At 40.3% G+C, this 20,931-nt stretch overlaps 1 pseudogene; it reads right to left on the bottom strand.

The window, feature by feature from the left end:
- Positions 1-5,980: 5,980 nt before the first annotated feature.
- LOC116509831 lies at positions 5,981-6,151 on the bottom strand (annotated as a pseudogene).
- Positions 6,152-20,931: the final 14,780 nt, after the last annotated feature.

Here is a 20,931-nt window from a genome sequence, read left to right as displayed (position 1 = left end):
CCTTTTTCCTTTCTTTTTCCTATTTCTTCTCTTTGTTAGTTTTGCTTAGGTTTCTTCATTTTTATATTAGAAGACCCTTCTTATTGTAACCATAACATAGGTAAAGGTAAAGGTTTCCCTCACACATATGTGCTAGTCATTCCTGACTATAGGGGGTGGTGCTCATCTCCATTTCAAAGCCAAAGAGCCAATGCTGTCCGAAGACGTCTCTGTGGTCATGTGGCCGGTATGACTGAACACTGAAGGTGCATAGAATGCTGTTACCTCCCCCCCCCCAAGGTGGTTCCTATTTTTCTACTTGCATTTTTACATGCTTTCGAACTGCTAGGTTGGCAGAAGCTGGGACAACTAACAGGAGCTCACTTTATTACGCAGCACTAGGGATTCGAACTGCTGAACCATAACATAGAGCGATGCATAAATGTAAACAATAGTATGTGAAAAATGAATAACTGAGCAAAATACTTCTCTTCCCAAAAGACTAATGCAGCTACACTTACACTAGGACCCCTGTAATTGAGTATTAGAAATACCCTTTTTCTTTTGACACTAAGTTCTTTGAGAGTCTCTGCAGTTCTACATACATGGCAATGTTAGGGATAGGAATTTGAGTGGAGAGTGTCATGAATACTTTGTAACTGGGAGTTACTCAAGAGGTCTTCTGTTAATGGGGCATTTTATGGCTTATTAGTGCTCTGGGGAGACGTAAACTGCTATTACAATTCATTACCAGTTAATCTGTTGGGCTTGAAAACACAATCCTTGAATGATTCTTACATGATCTTTCCCAAATAATTCATAAAAGCGAAGTTTGCAATTAATGGAGAACAACAGTTTTTTTAGTGACACGTTTGAATTCTTTACTAAAAGTGGTAAGAGCATTGTATATTACACAGAATGTGCAATATAATTGGGGACTTTGGTAGGATATTTTTACTTTACTGTATATAGCTCAGTTATGCTGCGCAGGGTTAAAAACCATTACATAACATAAGTTTTTTGTGTTCATTATAATCTTAAAAGTAATTCTCTGCAGCAGTTTGTAGCTTCTCCATTCATAGAGCTTGATTATGAGCACAAAGCATAGGGTATCATTCTGATCTATCTCTTGGGGATGCTTCAGATGATGCTTTAGGCTTGTGTTCTCAATAGCTTCAGGCTTCTTCAGGTATTTTAAAAGGTTGCAATTTATACATGCAAGGGAGATATAAACTGGATGGGGAATAAGCACATAAACATCATAGGTGCTGTGTTCTGGGTCTGGGAGGTGACGCTCTAAATTGAAGAAAATCCCCCAAATCCATGGAGAATCTCCATGAAGTTCAAAACCTTGGCAAATCAGATCCTCAAATTCTATGGAATCCACAGATTGTGCATAGCAGCCTTCCTTCTATCCAGCATCTTCCAGATATTCATGTATCATAAGCCTAAAAGACCTGATGGATGCTAGGCTGAAGAATGCCAGAATAGTTTTTTTCTGTAGATAAACAGGTGAAATGGGAGAAGGGAATAACAGCTTAATATATTTCTCCTGATTTTTCTCCTTAAGATGTACAATTCATACTGTTTTGAATGCTTGAAAAGAATGTCAACTAGCTTCATGCATAAGGACACTAGCAGTCATAGAACTGGTGCACATTGTTCTCAACTATCCTGTTTTCCCCCAAATAAGACCTCCCCAGATAATAAGCCCAATCGGGCTTTTGAGCGCATGTGCTAAAATAAGTCCTCTCCAAAAATATTGCAACACAGCAGCAGCCAGGAGGTGACCACTCTCGCCTCCTCCTGCACCTCAAAAATAATAAGACCTCCCCAAAAATAAGGCCAAGTGCTTATTTTGGGGGTCAAAAGAAAATAAGAACCCTGCCTTATTTTCAGGGAAACACAGTAGAGCAATTTGAAAGAATTGTATCAATAATGGTAACCTCAGTAATAGATACTGATGAAATGATTGGAAGGCATCTCATCTATGAGCTCTTTTTATATCTGTATCCACAGTAATCGTGAGAATGCTCAGAAGGGATTGAAAAGGGATTATAGGACTAATACTGTGGTTCCCAAACTTGGCAACTTTAAGACTTGTGGACTTCAACTCCCAGAATTCTCCAGCCAGTTCTTCAGTTCTTTTACCTTTCGTGCACTATCCCTTTCCCTCTTGCCCTGATGTCTGCTGAGCTGGCTGGAGAATTCTGGGAGTTGAAGTCCACAAGTCTTAAAGTTGCCAAGTTTGGGAACCACTGGACTAATAGATTGGAAGGCATTGTTGCTGTAAACAGTTTTCCTGATCTTAAGCTGCTGAAGTATAAAGTAGGCAATTAGGAGCTATGTGAGGTCCATGCTTGCTAGGTAAGCTAGCTTGTTTTCTTGCAGACATTTCATTATCCTAACTAGGTAACACCAACAGTGCTTTATTGGTAGGAGCTATGTTTCACAACCCAAGACTCAATTGCCATCTGGACAAAGTCTTCTCATTGCTGAATTACCTATAGCCATAGGGCCATATACAGTCCCCAAAACCGATTTGCAAATCCTGGCTACAGCTTCTTCCAGCTGCACCGTCTGATTTCAGTTTACTTGCATTTTGATAAAGAAAACACAAACACTCTAATGTATGTCAAAAGTTAGTAAACATAAATTTTGGGTATATATGCAGCGGTGGGTTTCATACCTTGTTACCACCGGTTCGCCCCGCACGCATGCAGGCTGCTGCTTTGCTCATTCATGCGCCTTCCGCACATGTGCCCGACCTCAAAAACATGCCTAAGTAGGACGGCATAGAGTCGGACCAGGTGGGCAGGCCCAGCCACGATTTCTGCTACCGGTTTGGACGAACTGGTCCGAATCGGCTGAATACCACTTCTGTATATATGTGTGCTTGCTTGAATTAGTGTACATTGCCTGGTTGAATAGGCTCAATGAGTAAGTAGAACAAGTTTCCCTAACTGATCCTCTACAAATGTGAAATATTTCCTTGTACTTAAAGAAGACATATAGGGATGGGAAATGGATAAATTTGTCGCGAACTAATACAGAAGGTGTCCTAGTCTAGTTTAAAACCTTTCTAGAAGAGAAAGTAACCATTGGCTTTTAATTCTTTTTCCAGACCAGCAGGCTTGTGGTTACAGTTTATTGACATAATTAGCCTCTTTTGAGAATGATGTGTGACTTATAAAAAAATGTTTTTGGGTCTGAGAAGTGTCTATGTATTATCATGCCTGCATATCAAATTACCTACTATGTAAATAAATGATCTCTATTAATAAATGCAGTAATTTATTAGCAAGCATGCTAATAGAAGAGCCGAGGTGGCGCAGTGGTAGCAAGCATGCTAATAGAAGAGCCGAGGTGGCGCAGTGGTTAAATGCAGCACTGCAGGCTACTTCAGCTGACTGCAGTTCAGCTGTTCAAATCTCACTGGCTCAGGGTTGACTCAGCCTTCCATCCTTCCGAGGTGGGTAAAATGAGGACCCGGATTGTTGTTGGGGGCAATATGCTGACTCTGTAAACCGCTGAAAGCCCTATGAAGCGGTATATAAGTCTAACTGCTATTGCTATTGCTATTTCAATTACACTAATTATGACACAAACATCAGGGCAAACACAGGCAAGCAGCAGCAGCAGCACCCCAAACCCCAGGGAAATATTTTTGGTAGGTAGGAGGGGACAATGAAAGAGGGAAAGGGATAGTGCACGAAAGATAAAAGAACTGAAGAATTGGAGAGAGGCTGGACACAGATATTACCAAGGGCCATGCTGTATGTCAGAAAAATACACTGGGAATTAAAAATATGATTTCAGGAAAGACAAGGAATCACTTAAAGAAGAACTAAGCAAATCTAAGTAAGGAAGATAACAAAATAGACTTCCTCCTTCCAAGGTCACTTAGAAGTGGGGAACACAAATAGCAAAATAATATTCTCAGTTCATCTGTTTGGTTCACCCCTTTGCAGAGGTGATAACATGCATGAACTGGCCACTCATGTCAATATCAAAGAGGCATCAAACAATTCAACCAACTCCAAAGTTTGGTTGATATGTAGATGGAAAGCTGTTACCTTTGAGAATATGCAGAGCATCAGAAACTTCATCAAACCTTTGAAGCATTATTAGAATAGAATAGAATAGAATAGAATAGAATAGAATAGAATAGAATTATTTATTGGCCAAGTGTGACACACAAGGATGTCTTTGGTACATATGCTCTCAGTATACATAAAGAAAAATAAGACAGAATACATTCATCAAGAATCATAAGATACAACATTTAGTCCTAGGTTACTAATAAACAATCAAATTATATTAGGAAACAAATAAAACAATATAAATTTTAAAGATACTAGTAACATGGATATAGTCATAAGTGGGAAGATACAGGGAAGATTAGAAAAGAAGAGAAGAATAATAGTAATACATTCTTAGTAAATTATTGACATTGTTGTGGGAATTAGTTGTTAAGCAGAGTGATGGCATTCAGGGGAAAACTGTCCTTGTGTCTAATTGTTCTGGTGTGCAGTGCTCTATAGCAGCGATAGTGAACCTTTTTTGGCTCGTGTGCCATAGGGGGGCGCAGGGGGTTGTGCACGGGCATGCCACACCCATAATGCAACACTCAACCCCCCCCAGTGCGCATGCACGCATGAGAGGTGCAACCCCCCCAATTTTTCCAAGGTTTTTTCGCCCTCTTCAGGCTCCAGAGGCTTTATAGGAGCCCGGGGAGGGCAAAAACAGCCCCCCCCACTGCCCCCGGAGGCCCTCCAGAGGCTTCAGGGACCTTCAGGAGGCTTCCCTAAGCCTCCGGGGGGACTAAAAAGGACCCTACGAGCAAACTGGAAGTGACTTCTGGTTTGCTTGTAGGGTGGTTTTTAGTCCTCCGGAGGCTTCAGGGAAGCCTCCTGAAGGTTCCTGAAGCCTCCACAGGGCTTAAACCAATCCTACGAGCAAACCGGAAGTTCATTCCCAAACTTCCTGTTTGCCAATAGGGCCAGTTTTTTGTGCTCCGGAGACTTCAGGAAAGCTCCTGAAGCCTCTGGTGGGCCTCCGGGGGGGGGGGGCTCTTTTTGCCCTCCCCAGGCTCCTATGAAGCCTCTGGAGCCTGGGTAGGGCGAAAAATGGCTTTATAAAAGGCTGAACTCAGTTGGCCAGCTGACAGGGCAACGCCTCGTGTGCCCTGACAAATGGCTCTGCGTGCCACCTGTGGCACACGTGCTATAGGTTTGCCATCCCGGCTCTATAGTGTCGTTTTGAGGGTAGAAGTTGAAACAATTTATGTCCAGGGGACTGTAGATATTTTCAGTCCTCTTTTTGACTCATGCAGTGTACATGTCTTCAAAGGAAGACAGATTGGCAGTTATTGTTTTTTCTGCAGTTCTAAGTATCTTCTGAAGTCTGGGTCTGTCTTGTTGGGTTGCAGAGCCAAACCAGACAGTTATAGATTTCTTTGAAGTGATTCAAAGGCACCTGATTCAATTCCATGTCTCAGATCCACTGGAAGAGTCAGTTGAAAAAAAAAAGGCTTCTAATCTGGACACGCCTTTTCAAAGTTTGCGCAATCTAAATATGGCACTCCAAATTATAATTTTATATTCCATAGACTCAGCTGTATTGAGTCTGTCACTTGCCAGAAATCTGGAGCTTTCCTGACAACTCAGTTGAAATTAGAAACTATAGTAAACCCTGTGAAGTAAGTGGGAAAAATTCCTATCTTTTCAAAGTTTTTCTTCTCTTTTTAATTTTTTTTCTTTGTGCCAAATACTTCTCACTTTTTTCCCCCTATTTGCCTAAATTATTCCCAGGCTCGTGAGAGGAAAAAAGAATCAAATGTTATGTTTGAGTTCAGTTTTTTTCTCTCATTCTGGCAGCCAGCCAGAAGATCCCAAACTTCTTGGAATAGTCTTAATATTATTAGTTTCCATCCAGATTCAGTCAGAAGGAACCACATTAGAAATAATAACGTTTGATTTGGAAAATAATATATGCCAAGCTGAAACCATTCCTGACCCACTGGTGGGGATGAGTATTTCAAACCTTCAAAAGAAGAATGGAAAAATAAGAATGTGAAAATCTAAGTAGCATTGATGGAAGCAATTATTTACTTTTTCCATTATCTTCATCGGTTCTACACTTGATCTTAGCCAAAAGGCCAAGAAGCGATTCATTGGTTCTATATGGCTAGTCACTTGAAAAGGGATCTGCATCTTTTTCACAATTGCACAAAGAAACACAAAGAGTAGGGGTGTCAAACTGGATTTCTTCAAGGGCTGATCAGCACTGTAGTTCTCCTCTGTGGGCTTGGGGGAGGGGAGGATGCTTCTGGCAGCACTTTACTGGCCAAAATGGGGCACGTGCCCCCCCATCCCCTGTGGCCCGATTTCAACCTGGATGGCTTTCTATAGCACTTTGCTGACCAAAATGGGTGTGGCCCGTTTTGGCTGACAGAATGCTGCAGAATGCTGTCTAGGCCAAAAATGGGCAGTGGGGACTGCACATGACCCCCGTGCCCTGTTTTGGTTGCCAGAGACCCTGCAGGCTGGTACTATTTCCAGGACCAGATTTAAGCACCAGATTTAAGAGGAGGGGACTTTTTAAAAAACCAGAGAATCAAGGAGGGCAAAACCATATGGCCATTGAAAGTTAGAGACAGAAAAATATGGTTAGAATTAGGATTGGGGTTAGGCTAGATGCATCTTCTCAGTGTCAGTCCTTATGGAATACCACAAGGATGCAGGAAATCTCCACCTTCGTCTCATGAAGTGTTTCAAAGTATCTTATTCTGATTGGGTTTAAGCCTTAATTTAAAGCTTTAAGTCCAGGAAGCCCGGAATGATACTTGCACAGCAGCTGCATCACGCTAACTTTGATTTAAAATCCCAGTGGAAAGTAAACTGGACTATTGAATGTGCAGATTCCATAAAAATTAAAACTGATCTGATACAAAAATTAGCGGGTTTCGATGCTATGTGCCAGTGCTGGAAAAACCTTGAATAGGATTAGCACCTTGCATGACATCTGCCAAAATTCTTTGTTTAAATGGGGCAGAGTATCCTGTCCTGAATGTATGGTACTCCTTATCAGACACTGGATCATACAGTGACTAGCTGCCATTTGAGAGCTTAAACGGGGAAAGGCAGATTTCCCAACCAACAAATAGCAATAGCATTAGACTTATATACTGTTTCACAGTGCTTTACAGTGCTCTCTCAGTGGTTTACAAAGTCAGCATATTGCCCCAACAATCTGGGTCCTCATTTTACCAACCTTGGAAAGATGAAAGACTGAGTCAACCTTGAACCGGTCAGAACTGAACTCCTGGTAGTCAGCAGAATTAGCCTGCAATACTGCATTCAAACCACTGCGCCACCACAGCTCTATATTAAATGGCCCAGATAGTAATATATAGAACACTTATTCCATCCTCATGAAGTAACTTATTTCAAAATGTAACCCATAACTTACATATAACATCTTGAATTTCTCATATCTTACCAAATTGGCTACATATTTCCATCATACATGCATCACAGTATTATATGTTAATATATTTTTACTACTGTTATCCATGTACTCTAATGGCATACTCTAAATGGACACATTATTTTCACTGGGTTTTGGCACGGATAGTGATCCTTGGTGAGCTTTATAGTTTTATTTCTGTGGCGTTTGGTTATTGTGACTATTTTCATTGTACTAGTTTTAGTTTATTGAGTGACATTGTAAACCTGAGTTGTTTTTTTAACTAGGACCATATATAAATATTTGTATGTATGTATAAATCAATACTCTTTACTATAGAGAATGAGTCCTACTAAAATGAACCAAATCTCCAGCATCCTGTTCCTACACTAGACATTCAGCTATTACTGAAAAGTCAAAAAGCACCAAACTCTTGAGGGGGTGGCTCTTCTGTGAGGCAGCTGTCCATGGGTTGGAATTTAGAAACAAATATGATGATAGAGCTTCCTTATAACCATTGTTTCTAAATGCAACAAACAATTCTTTCCCAAATGAAGCAGGATGCTAAACTTATTGTCAGCACCTCTTCATTGGGTAATTAGGAAAGAAGACCACGAGACTCCATAGGTAGAAATCAAGTGTACTTTTACTAATTATAAATGATTAAAGGCATAGCGAAGCGAAGACTGATTATTTAGGCATGAAAGTGATTGATATATAGAATAACCCATTTCCCCACCCCTTGGCATCACAGTTACAGTCCAATCATAATTCTCCCAAGTGTCAGGTGTGAGATAACTTCAAAAGGCATCACTAAGATGGAACGTCGGTGCCATTAGTCTTGGCGGGAACCTCCTACGCATGCGTAGTCCGACAGGCAGCTGAGCTCCAGAATCTTCCTCCAGCACAATTAGTAACCCCTCCCAAATACCATGCCCTCCCTCCTCGTTTCATGGCAGCCGAAGCAGCAGCAAAGCAGAGGCTGACACTTATGATCTTCTTATAGCATTTTGACAAAGATGTTAAATCTGCTTTAGGACTTAGTTATTTTGTCTCAATGCAGTTTCAATCAACTGCCTCTTAACTTGACTATCTCTGTCTCCATTTTAAAGTACCGTGTTTTCCTGAAAATAAGACAGGGTCTTATTTTCTTTTGACCCCTGAAATAAGCGCTTGGCCTTATTTTCGGGGAGGTCTTATTATTTTTGAGGTGCAAGATGTGGCAAGTGTGGTCACCTTATTGCTGCTGCTGTGTTTCAATATTTTCAGGGAGGGCTTATTTTGGGGGGAGGAGTTATTTTAGTGCATGCAGTCAAAAGCCCGATTGGGCTTATTATCTCAGGAGGACTTATTTTTCAGGGAAACAGGGTAGTTATAGGTCATGAACCAATGCCTTCATCAACTGCACAAAGCAAAATTATAGTTGCAGAAATTCAGATTATCTATGCTCCTAATTACAGATTATACAGAAATGTTAGCAGAAACAGAAAGGGCACATATTCTTTTTAAAAGAGCAGAGCTGCCAACAACACTCTGGCAATTGAAATCAAAGTTTCCATTGTTGACTCTTGAGGGCACAAGAATATTATAGAAAGTAATGTGGGACTCAGCGCCAACAGAATAAACTATTTAATGTGTGTTGAAATAGTGATGGCATGAAATCATATTAAGATTAATTTTTTGTTAGTCCCCCAAAATATACTGATAGGGCCACTCAAGGAGTATTTTATGCATAAATATTCCCTAACAACCAAGTGGAGCCAAGGAAATGTACTTTTTGTTATGACCATTTCGTATTGCTGTCTTGTATTCTTATAGCTTGTTATTGTGAAAACCATGCTATTCTCTAGCTTATCCTGTTCGACTGCAGTTCTATCTATTTGAAAAACTGTTGTTGTTTTCGGCTGTACAAAGCTTGCAAATTTCTCAAATCACAGGATACAATCTGCTTATTCAGGCACTTCGCTGAGGCGCCATATTTTTTTTTTTGCAAAGGTAATTGTTTGTTTATTTATTCATACCTTCTGAAATTCTCCATTAAAACAAATTCGTGAAGCTGTAAAAGAAACACAGATTGTTTTGTTTTGTTTTACAATAGAGAAATATGCCTACATATGGTTATTTTATACTAGCTCCATCTCTTTCTCTCCCATTGGCCTTAGAAGCACTGAATCTCCTGGAGACTTAGAAATGAGTGATTCCCTGCATTTTTTGAGCCTTGCCTATCTTTTCATCCCTACCGAGTGAGCCTGATGTGGACTGCATTGTGGCTTTCGCATGCATCTGGGCCACATCTTCAGCTTGCCACTTCCATTTTTTATTCTTTACATGTCCCCTAATTTCTCCATGTCTCCCGTCTTCATTCTTTCCTGTGTAAAAATATGCCATCCTTATTTTCCAAATTTCCTGGTTCCACCTTTAACCTTGTCATATGTTAGTACTTAATTCGAAACGACTGCTTGATCTGGACTCTTGCCAAAGACTCTCTTCCTTCAGTGGCCTCTTCGGAGACCGCTTCCTGGATCACTCACAATCGGGTTCTACCGCCATACACATAGCAGCTGTCTTCAGTAAATCCAAATTAAAAAGCATGGAAGGCAATCCTCTTTTCTTACACAATTCATTGCCCTGGTGCATCAATTGCTGCATCTCTCTTATTATTCCTGAAGGGAGTGAGATACAACCACTGTCACAATCTTCAGTAGTCAGCTTATATACCGTATTTTTTGGAGTATAAGACACACCTTTCCCTTCCTAAAAGAGCATGGAAATGTTGGTGCATCTTATACACTGAATACAGCTTCCCAAAGCCCCGCACCCGCACCCCATTTTTGCAAAAAGCGGGGCATTTTTCGCAAAAAACGAGGCATTTTTCGCAAAAAATGAGGCTTTTTTGTCTTCCCTCAGCTCCCAGCAGCACTCTGCAGGCTTCAGCAGGGCCAGGGCAAGGCAACAATGGGGGCGTTTTTGTCTTGCCCCAGCCCTGCTGAAGCCTGCAGAGTGCTGCTGGGGGCTGAGGGAAGGCAAAAACTTCTTTTTCTTACTTACCTCTTTGAAATCTTGATGCGTCTTATACACCGGTGCGCCTTATAGTCTGAAAAATACGGTAAGTAGTAGGAGCATTTGCTTATCCTTGTTATAGAAAATTGACATTTTATGCTACTGTTCAGGGAGGAAATGTGGGAAACAGGCAACACTGACCAAAATGGTATAGTCCGCGAGGAGCTTTCACACTTAGATTTGATTATTTTATCCAACCAATATTAAGAATTATGCAGTCAGTAAGGATCATATTCTCTTGCTTATCTGAAAGTGGCAAAGAAATACATTTAGATTTTCAGCTACATAGGCATAAGCAGCCTGGCGAATATCATAAATATCTGAACAAGAAACCTTGCATTTGAGAAAGCTCACAGTAATTGATGATACTGTGTTTTATTATTTTTACTTTGTCTCGGTATATGAAGATGCTAGGGCTCCCCCTACTGGTAGTAAAGAAGATTTGCAAGCTGTAAAATGTTCTGTGGAATATAACCAAATAGTATTTCTCCATTATATATGTTTTCTTCTCCATTTATATAGGCTTAATTTTCTCTGAAGATTTCATTTCTTTTTTTTTGTTTCATCAGCTTAAGGTATCTGGGCTATATCAGCTACAATACCTATTTTTTACTCTCCTAGGCCTAATAAAATATTTTAAATATCTTATGAGATCATTAATCCCCTGTAAATCATCTTTTTGAAAGAAAAAAAAAAATCAAATGATTAGTGTGAAGAACTTCTATGATCAACTTGGAAGCAGGAGCCAATGAAATTGTCTTTCAATGATTTTTCAGGAAGGCTTGCAAAAATCTTGACATACTATTTATTTACCCTCCCTCATTTTTCCATTTCAGATTTCAAGTCTTTGAGGGATGTCATTAGCTTGTCAAGCATGATTGTCTATGACAGTGTTTTTCAACCACTGTGCCGCGGCACACTAGTGTGCCGTGACATAGTGTAAGGTGTGCCGTGGGAGAATTACTTTATATATAGTCAATATAGGCACAGAGTTAAAATTTTTTAACATTTTCTAATGGTGGTGTGCCTCGTGATTTTTTTCATGAAAAAAGTGTGCCTTTGCACAAAAAAGGTTGAAAAACACTGGTCTATGAAGAAGTATTTTATATCAATTATTCCTTGCAATGTTCTATTAATTCTTTGCTACAATCTCCCATCCCTGTGATTAATCTTGGAAACATTAACTTTATACTCGGCTGACTTTCTTGGTCCTGAGGAACATACTTCTTTACAACTCTAAAGCTGGCCCTGTGTGACTACATTTTCTTTGCCACATCACAGCTTTGATAAACTTTCCAGATACAGGCATTATTTATGAAAAAAGGAGCTCTCAAGTGAAAGGGCACCCTGTTGCTAAGCAATACAGTAACAATAGCAATAGCACTTAGACTTATATACCACTTCACAGTGCTTTACAGCTCTCTCTAAGCAGTTTAGAGAGTCAGCATATTGCTCCAACAATCTGGGCCCTCATTTTATCAACCTTGAAAGGATGGAAGGCTGAGTCAACCTTGAGCTGGTCAGAATTGAACTCCTGGCAGTGAACTGTAGTACTCTCTCTAGTACTATGTTCTAGAGAGAAGTTTTGGCTCAGTGGCTAAAACGCTGAGCTTGTCGATCAGAAAGGTTGGCAGTTCAGCAGTTCGAATCCCCGCATAGTGAGCTCCTGTTACTTGTTCCAGCTTCTGCCAACCTAGCAATTTGAAATCATGTAAAAATACAAGTAGAAAAATAGGAACCACCTTTGGTGGGACGGTAAAAGTGTTCTGTGCGGCTTTGGCATTTAGTCATGCCGGCTACATGACCACGGAGATGTCTTCAGATAGTGCTGGCTTTGAAACGGAGATGAGCACCATTCCCTAGAGTTGGGAATGACTAGCACATAGAACACCTTTACTATGTTTTAATGACTGCACCACCACAGTTCTTGACCTCAATGAGAAGGTCAAGATCTGTGGTGGGTTTAACGTGGAAACCTCACTTTACCTTGAAGTCTCCCCAAAGCCTCTAACATGAGTTTTCTTTTCTAATTTTTTTAAAGAGATAAGAACAGTACCCTTATGCTCTCATGAGCCTTCCCATTAAATCTGGGGCAAAAAAATTGGCAATGAACACTTGGGTGATATCACCACATCCTCAGTCATTCTCCCTATAGACTATCATTGTGCACTGCCAGAACTCCTGAAAGATTTCTGTAATATTGCAAAGGTGTCCCAAGTGCCCCCACATTTCATTTTATGTCCAAAAGCTGCTGGTTGAGAAGTAAAGCATCTCATGAAGTCCCTTTTCTTGCTACTGAGTTGAGATTTGCAGGTTATTAATTCTGGGGCTTTGGACATTAAAAATAAACTAACATCATGGCATCCAGACCTCTCAATTCCTGGTAAATAGATGGGGAAGAAATGGAGGTAGTGACAGATTTTATTTTCTTGGGCTCCAAGATTGCCACAGATGGGGACTACAGCCAAGAAATTAAAAGACACTTGTCCTGGGGAGGAAAGCTATGGCAAATCTAGACAGCATACTAAAAAGCAGAGACATCACCCTGCCAACAAAAATGTGTATAGTCAAAGCTATGGTTTTCCCAGTTGCAATGTATGACTGTGAAAGTTGGACCATAAGAAAGGCTGCCAAAGAGGCCTTTGAACTTTGAGGCCTTTGAACTATGGTGCTGGAGAAGACTCCTGTGAGTTCCTTGGACTGCAAGGAGATCAAACCGGTCACTCCTAGAGGAGATCAACCCTGACTGCTCTTTAGAAGGCCAGATCCTGCAGATGAAACTCAACTACTTTGGCCACCTAATGAGAAGGAAGGACTCACTGGAGAAGAGCCTAATGCTGGGAACGATTGAGGGCAAAAGAAAAAGGGAACGACAGAGAATGAGGTGGCTGAATGGAGTCACCAAAGCAGTGGGCCTGAGCTTAAATTGACTCCGGGGGATGATAGAGGACAGGAAGGCCTGGAGGAACATTGTCCATGGGGTCGCGATGGTTCGGACAACTAACAATAATTCAGGGGAAGCTTTGGCAAAACTAACTCGCAACTAACAATAATTCAGGGGCAGCTTTGGCAAAACTTCAGTTACCAACAAATACCCTAACAATTAGGGTTCCACATCCCTGCAGATCAACAAGCTTCCTCCCTCCATATATGGATAGAGAAATGGAGCCAATACGCAAGCATAAAACAACCAGAAGAGAGGTGTTCACAGGGCTCTGCCCTCTGTCCCTCCTGTGAAAGATGTGTTAAAAGGGATTCCCCTATAGTTAATTTAATATTTAATTTTAAAAAGCTTGCTAGCCTGAATAGCATTGCCTGTGAATGATTATTTGGTAGAGATAGCCTGCAACACAATCTTATGCAGCCACTTACACTAAAATCTGGGAATCGTTTGCATCTCCACATCTGGGTGTGCACCAAGATTATGTCAACTGTTTTAGACCCTGTGCATGTCTGGAATTACAGACCTCATTGTAATGCATGTAATGGAACTTCCCAGGACCTGGTCTTCATCGGTTGATGTATGTTATATCCTGTCTCCATAATGTGCAAAATAGCAGAGTTGGAGGCAGTGAGAGAAAATTTGGAGGGGAAAGGAAGGAAAGGAAAATCTGTTTGAAGTTAGGGGTGAGAAGAGGGCTAATGCTTCATATATTGTTCCCTGGTGAGGTTTTGGATTTGACATCAAACCCTGATTACTATAGACTTCTGATATGGACAGATGTTGAACTGCAGCTCAAAAGATGTTTAAAAAATCCTTCTCTGGGAAGTACTTGGCTGGGAAACCAAAGAAAATACTGTAGGAAAAAAAGGATTAAAAAAAAACCAACTGAAGATTTACCGTATTTTTCGGAGTATAAGATGCACCAAGATTTTGAAGAAGCAAATTAAGAAAAAAAGTTTTTGCAATCTGCAGACCTTCCAAAACCAGCCCGTTTTTCACAAAAAAGGGGCATGAATAGCCTTTAGGAGGCATGTAGAGTGCTTTGGCGGGGCTGGGGGGCAAAAACAAGCAAAAACTCAGCCCATTTTTCACTCATTTTTGCCCTCCCCAGCCCCCAGGAGCACTCTGGAAGCCTCCTAAAGGCTATGCACAGCCATTTTTGCAAAGGAGGGCAGGGTTTCAGGAGGCCAAATATGTTGTATTCAGTGTATAAGATGCACCCAGATTTTCATCCTCTTTTTTGAGGGAAAAAGGTGTTTCTTATACTCTGAAAAATATGGTATTTGTAACAGAAAATCTTTATAGCGCTATCCTCTGACATCCTTCCCCAATTATACAAAGGTTTCTACCTTATCAGGGAGAAAACGGATCAGTTCACACACATGTTTTGATTGCTAATACATTTCAGGTGTGAGGAAAGAAGTTAGGTTGTGGTTTGCAGTGGCCACAACTACATGTGACTTTTCTTGGAAGGAAGGGTATCTGTTCTCACCCAAAAACCTCTTCTATATATTCTCTAGAAGGGAACCACATTTTAAAAATCATTTTCAAAACACCCTGCCAGAAGACATTCTTTCCTTCATTATATCTGCCTGGAGACCTCGTGAATGACATGTGTTAATAATCCCTCAGTAGGACAAAGGTATAATCCTGTACATAACTACACAGGAGAGGGACAGAGGGAGAGAAGCATAGATCAAGTGCAACAATATCCCCCTTCTCGGTTCATCTTACTATGACTCATGCATACAGCAGTGAGGGATTTGAATGAAATTTAATGATTTAGAATTTTAAATTAGTATGCAGTATCAAAGCTTACTAATTGCTATTTTGTGTATCATTTCAATTTTTATATTTCCTCTTTCCTAAGATTTCACTAAAGGAAATGTTCTTTCTCCTCTCAAATAGGCTTTCTTTCAAGATTTTTTCCTCAATATAGACATGAATTATTTTAAATAATAAAACAAGGAGCAACAAAACCCATTGGACCCTTTAGTAATATTTTTCAATGTGGTTTAATTGGTCACAATTTCATGACCACAATTGGGATCTGCAACTGAGTCATTAAGTGAAACAGTAACTAAATAAAACTATTACTGTGCTTATGATCATACTTCTTCGTTCCTTTGCTTTACAGACTTGCAAAGATCATAAATATGAGGATCGGTTACCGTCATAACCATGAACAGATGCTCAAATAAGCCCTGTACTTTGTTTGCATGAGCAGAGAGCATGTGAAATTCACAGTTAATATAGTGAGATCTTAGCATTCACTGATCTTGGTTTCTCTTCTTGCAGGCATTTGATTACCAAACTAGATATGACGATCAGCACTTTGACACCAGGAGTGACGTTTGCTGGCTAGTCCAGCTGTCAGACATTAAAAAATCTATTTTATTAATCTCAGCTTGGCCCCAGTTTGCCTCCTTCTTCTCTCTTGTGACCCTTGGGTATCATTTGAGGATAGGGAAGAGTCATCTTGCAGAGGGTGGATACAAACATCAAGATGGTAGTATCAACTACAAAATGGAAGCCCTTCCCATTTAAATATATATATCTGTAATGCCAATGACTATACAAAAAGGAGCAGGCAGGGGTGAGGTTCAGCTGGTTTGGACTGATTCAGGTGAACTGGTAGTTTGTAGTTTGTAGTTTATTGGGATTTATATGCCGCCCTTTTCCCTGAGGGGACTCAGGGCGGCTTACAACCACAGGGGGGGGGAGGGGGGGTGCAAGGTCAAAAACAAAACAATATGTGAACAAAGAAAAAATAGTAAAACACAACTTTCATTCAACAATCAAACACTCGGGCGGGTGAATTGGAAGCCTATCCCCAGGCCTGCTGGGAGAGCCAGATCTTGAGGGCTGCGCGGAAGGTCTGGATAGTGGTGAGGGTACGGATCTCCATGGGGAGCTCGTTCCACAGGGTCGGAGCAGTAACAGAAAAGGCTCTCCTCCGGTGAGTATTCCGGTGAGTATTTGGCCCCTTCCACCCGCTTTCCTGTCCTTTATTTCCCTGTTGTGAGTGCGCACTTGCCTGTTGTGAATGCGCATTTTCCAGTTTGGTGAGCGCAACCGGTTGTTAAACTGGTTGCATCCCACCACTGGAGGCAGGGCTTTGAACATGCAACTGAAGCCAACATCTTTACTTTTCTGATCCCCCCTCAGATACTCCTATGTATTTGTCTTTAAGCTTAACTGGGTTTATATGTCACTAATTCTGCTACAGTTCCTATATTGTATAAAGGAAAGCAGGCACATTTTTCATCAAATAGCAATAGTCTTCAAAATGAGATCTACATCAGGTTTTTAAAATAACCCAACAGATTTGCTCAACCTCTGTCTTCTCTCATGTAATACCCTCCAGATGTGTGGGAATTACAACTCCCCACATTTGCAAACAGCCAGCTTTGGAGTTGCAGTCTCATTATATCCGAAGGACCCCAGACTATCAAAGACGGCTCTTCACTAAGCAACCAGTTCAGGATTTGGATGTATCAGAAGGAATGTTGCTTGGTTCCCTTTCTTAAGCAAACAGATGTCTGGTGAGAATTGATCTTTTCTCGCGTAACAGTTTCCGGCTTTCCTGCCCCAAAGGGCTCTCTCTGGACCCCATTTTGAAAAGTACTTTTGGAGCGGAAACTGAACTAAAATTATTACTTACTTCTGCCTATTATTAAATTACCATTTTGATTACTACTGTCTGTTACAAAATTGTTGGCTGAGACCCAAACATCTGCGTAATGAGTCTAAGGGTCTAAGGGTTTTGCTCCCCCTCCCAAGTATCCTCTTCAACTATAACTGGCAGGAAAAAATGAGTTTGTCAAATGCTAACAAAATTCAGGCTTTAGAAAAAAAATATTAAAAAATCTGATAGACTTCTGTCCAACCTTTGATAAACTTTTAATTAGTTCAACTTGTTCCTTTTTATCCTTTCCTATGTTTTATATCTTTGTACAGTTGTCTCATTAGCTGACTGACTGACAAATGAGAAAGTTCAAATACAATATAGAATCTAGGTAAACAGAAGAAACAGCTACCGTGTTTCCCTGAAAATAAGACAGGGTCTTATTTTCTTTTGACCCTTGAAAAAAGCCCTTGGCCTTATTTTTGGGGAGACCTTATCATTTTTGAAGTGCAGGAGGTGGCGAGTGTGGTCACCTCATGGCTGCTGCTTTGTTGCAATATTTTTGGGGAGGTCTTATGTTCAGAGGAGGACTTATTTTAGTGCATGCACTAAATAAGCCCGACTGGGCTTATTATCCAGGGAGGTGTTATTTTCAGGGAAATAGTGTATTAATATCTTTTTTAAGATATAAGGTTAAGAGATCACTATGACTATGTTCCAACATATGGTAGCTTGTTTATAACAAGAAGCATGCTTTAACTGATTCATCCAAAACTACCAAGCTGACTATGCAGGCTGGATTTGTACAAAACTCTAAGCTAAAATGTAAATTAGCTAACTTGTGGTTCAATGGTTAGCTACTTCATGGAAATGTTTAATAGGGAGGCTCCAAGGCTATTAAAGCTATTAAGTCAATACCCATTATTCAGTGCAGGAATCCAAATTAAGGAAACTCCAAAGGACAGTTAATCTAACCTCAGCCTGGACACATTCAGTGGAGAATCTTACCTCTTTCATGGGTACAGGTAGTTCTCAACATGTGACTGTAATGGAACCTTCCCACTGGGGTTATATGTCATAATATATCATGTGATTTTACTATGCTTTTTGCAATGATTGTTAAGTGAACAACCTTTAAGTGAATCAATGACTTGCTATGGGTATGGTTTTGCTGAAAACTGGAAATGCAAAACTGTCATAAAATAGTCACTTGTTGCTGAGTGCTCAAAGTTCGATCATGTGACTGCGGAGGGGGATAGACTTTGGAACTTCAAATCTGGGTCGTGAGTCCCCTTTGTTGGATTGATTGAGTGAACAGTTACTAAAATACTGGTCATAAGTTGAGAACTACCTATAATTAGTAAATGCTGCCATTATAAGGTTGACTTACAAAGGGAAACTTTGCATTGGAGGGTTGAGATTGCAACTCTAAGAGTGCCAGACTGGGAAATGCCTACGTTAATTCAGGCAACGTAATGAGAAGGGAAGTCTAGGGCAATGCTTCTCTCCCCTGCTTCGAAACTGACATCCTTTCAAGCTTCTGAGACTAGAACAGTCTTTCTCAACCTTGGCAACTTTAAGATTTGTGGACTTCAACTCCCAGAATTCCCCAGCATGCTGAGTTGAAAAAAACTGGATTAGATGCTCCTTGCTTCTTCTGGTTTCCAAAATTCAAATCTATTCACCAATTTCTTACGTTTGTTTCTGTCTTCTACTTTTTTCATTTGAAACCTTGGGACTTTCTGTGGAAAAAGTAAGGCAATGACATCTAACATTAAGTAGATGCTGCTTTTTCGTAAGCACATTTAGACATACGCACAACACAACATTGGAGAACATCAGTTACCGCTTCGTAACATGATTCTTGATCTTAATTTAGAAAGACCTTGTTGGGAAAAATCAGCACTTAAATTGTGCCAGGGCAAAAACTCACTTCCTACCAGAAGATATTTTTGTTTGCTTCTTTTGAACAGACAAAAGGAAATCAGCCTATCAGAGGATTGTAAAGGATATGATTCTTTAATCCTCAAGAGCCACCTAGTGGAAGCTTTTTCATAAATGCACCTTGCTTGTTTCAATACACAACCTGCTTGAGGATAGGTAGAGTCAGAGGTATAATTTGGTTAAAGCATGCTGTTGCTGCTATCAGCCTTTTTGTCCTTGAGAGAAAAAAGTTGATTACACTTTCTAGTTGCTTACTAGAAGCAGACCAGGGAGCTGAAGAATGGAGTTGAAATCTTTATCTTGAATTAACTCACTATGCATTAGGTGATTTTACCAATATTTTGCCTGAGCAATGATAGACTGCTAAATGTACCAAACCAGTAAACACTGTATGCTTTTATTAAGGACATTTCAAATCAATGAGTTAGGAAGTGTAGTAGATATATTCGTCATTGAAAGTAATGGTTGAAATGTATAGCAATCTATTTCGCCTACTTAGGACGGCATCCATTAATACTCTGTCAGAGTATCCTCATAGACTGGAATAGACATGGTAACAGGTCAGCCAACGGGGACTGCTTGGAAACTGAAACATAGTATTTGTTTGTATGGGGCCATAAGAGACAGTTTTAAGTCTGGGAGTGGCTTAGACTTGCTGAACTGTATATAAAAGTTGGTTTGGCTTCTGTAACTTCCTTCAGCTTCTGAACAATGTAGGCCTCTGTATCTCTCTACACTGTAATGACTTGCGTCTATGAATATTTCTTTAGTGTTCTATTTGGTATTGTATATAAAGAAATTTCTTATATATACCATATTTTTGGGACTATAATACTCACCTTTTTCTGAAAAAGGCTGAAAATCTGGGCGCATCTTATACACTGAATACAGCATTTTTTGCCTGAAACCCCGCCGTCTTTGCAAAAATGGCCGTGCATAGCCTTTAGGAGGCTTCCAGAGTGCTCCTGGAGGCTGTGGAGGGCAGAAATGCGTGAAAAATGGGCCGTTTTTTGTTCAATTTTGCCCCCCTAGCCCCTAGGGGCACTCTATAAGCCTCCTAAAGGCAATGCATGCCCTTTTTTGAAAAAAAAAATGGGGCCATTTTCCCCAAAAACGGGCCATTTTTGGGAGGTCTGCAGAGTGCAAAAACTTTTTCTTAAAATTTGTTTCTTCAAAATCTTGGTGCATCTTATACTCAGGTGCGTCTTATACTCCAAAAAATACAGTAATTGAATCCTGTTGAAGTTCATTTACTTGTGTGTTTGCTGGATGTGCTGCTGCAACAAAAAAATCTGACATGCTCCACAAATAAAAAGCATTCTAGCAGTAACAAAGGAGGCACCATTCAGCTGTTTCTCTCAACTGCCCTGTGTTGCATCCACTAACTCTGCTAAAGAGGTTTTCCCAATTTTCTTGGCTCCTTAATTACATGGGATCTTGCCCATGATTGGTGGCTACAGAGCTTTAGATGTTTGCTTCCCATTCACAGAGGATGGGGTAGAGGGCACCTTAAATCATTAGTGTGATGTGAGGACAAATTGACTTAAATAAATAAATATTTATCAATACCTAAAGAAGCATACTAAATATTGCTCTCCTTTATCTTAATTCTACTACTGTTCTTGTGACTGAAGTATTGCAGAAAGACAATATATTTCAGGGATCTCTCATTTAAAAAGAAATCCAAATTTAAATAGTATTTCTCTTAAAACTTTTCACTAATTGGAAAATAAGAACAGCGTAACACTCCGGTTCCCCTTTGCATATAACATATTTAAAGTAGAGGTGAGAAACATATGGTCTTTCAGATATTCCCAGAAGGCCCAGCATTCCCAGCATGGTCAGTAATGAGAGAGGCTCAAAACTGCTCAGGACATCTAGAAGGCTTAGGTTCCCTACTCTGCAT

This window comes from Thamnophis elegans, chromosome 5 (genome assembly GCF_009769535.1).
Source record: "Thamnophis elegans isolate rThaEle1 chromosome 5, rThaEle1.pri, whole genome shotgun sequence".
Taxonomy (NCBI): domain Eukaryota; kingdom Metazoa; phylum Chordata; class Lepidosauria; order Squamata; family Colubridae; genus Thamnophis; species Thamnophis elegans.
The sequence above is the reverse complement of the archived record's forward strand: the minus strand, read 5'-3'. Positions and strand labels throughout refer to the sequence as shown.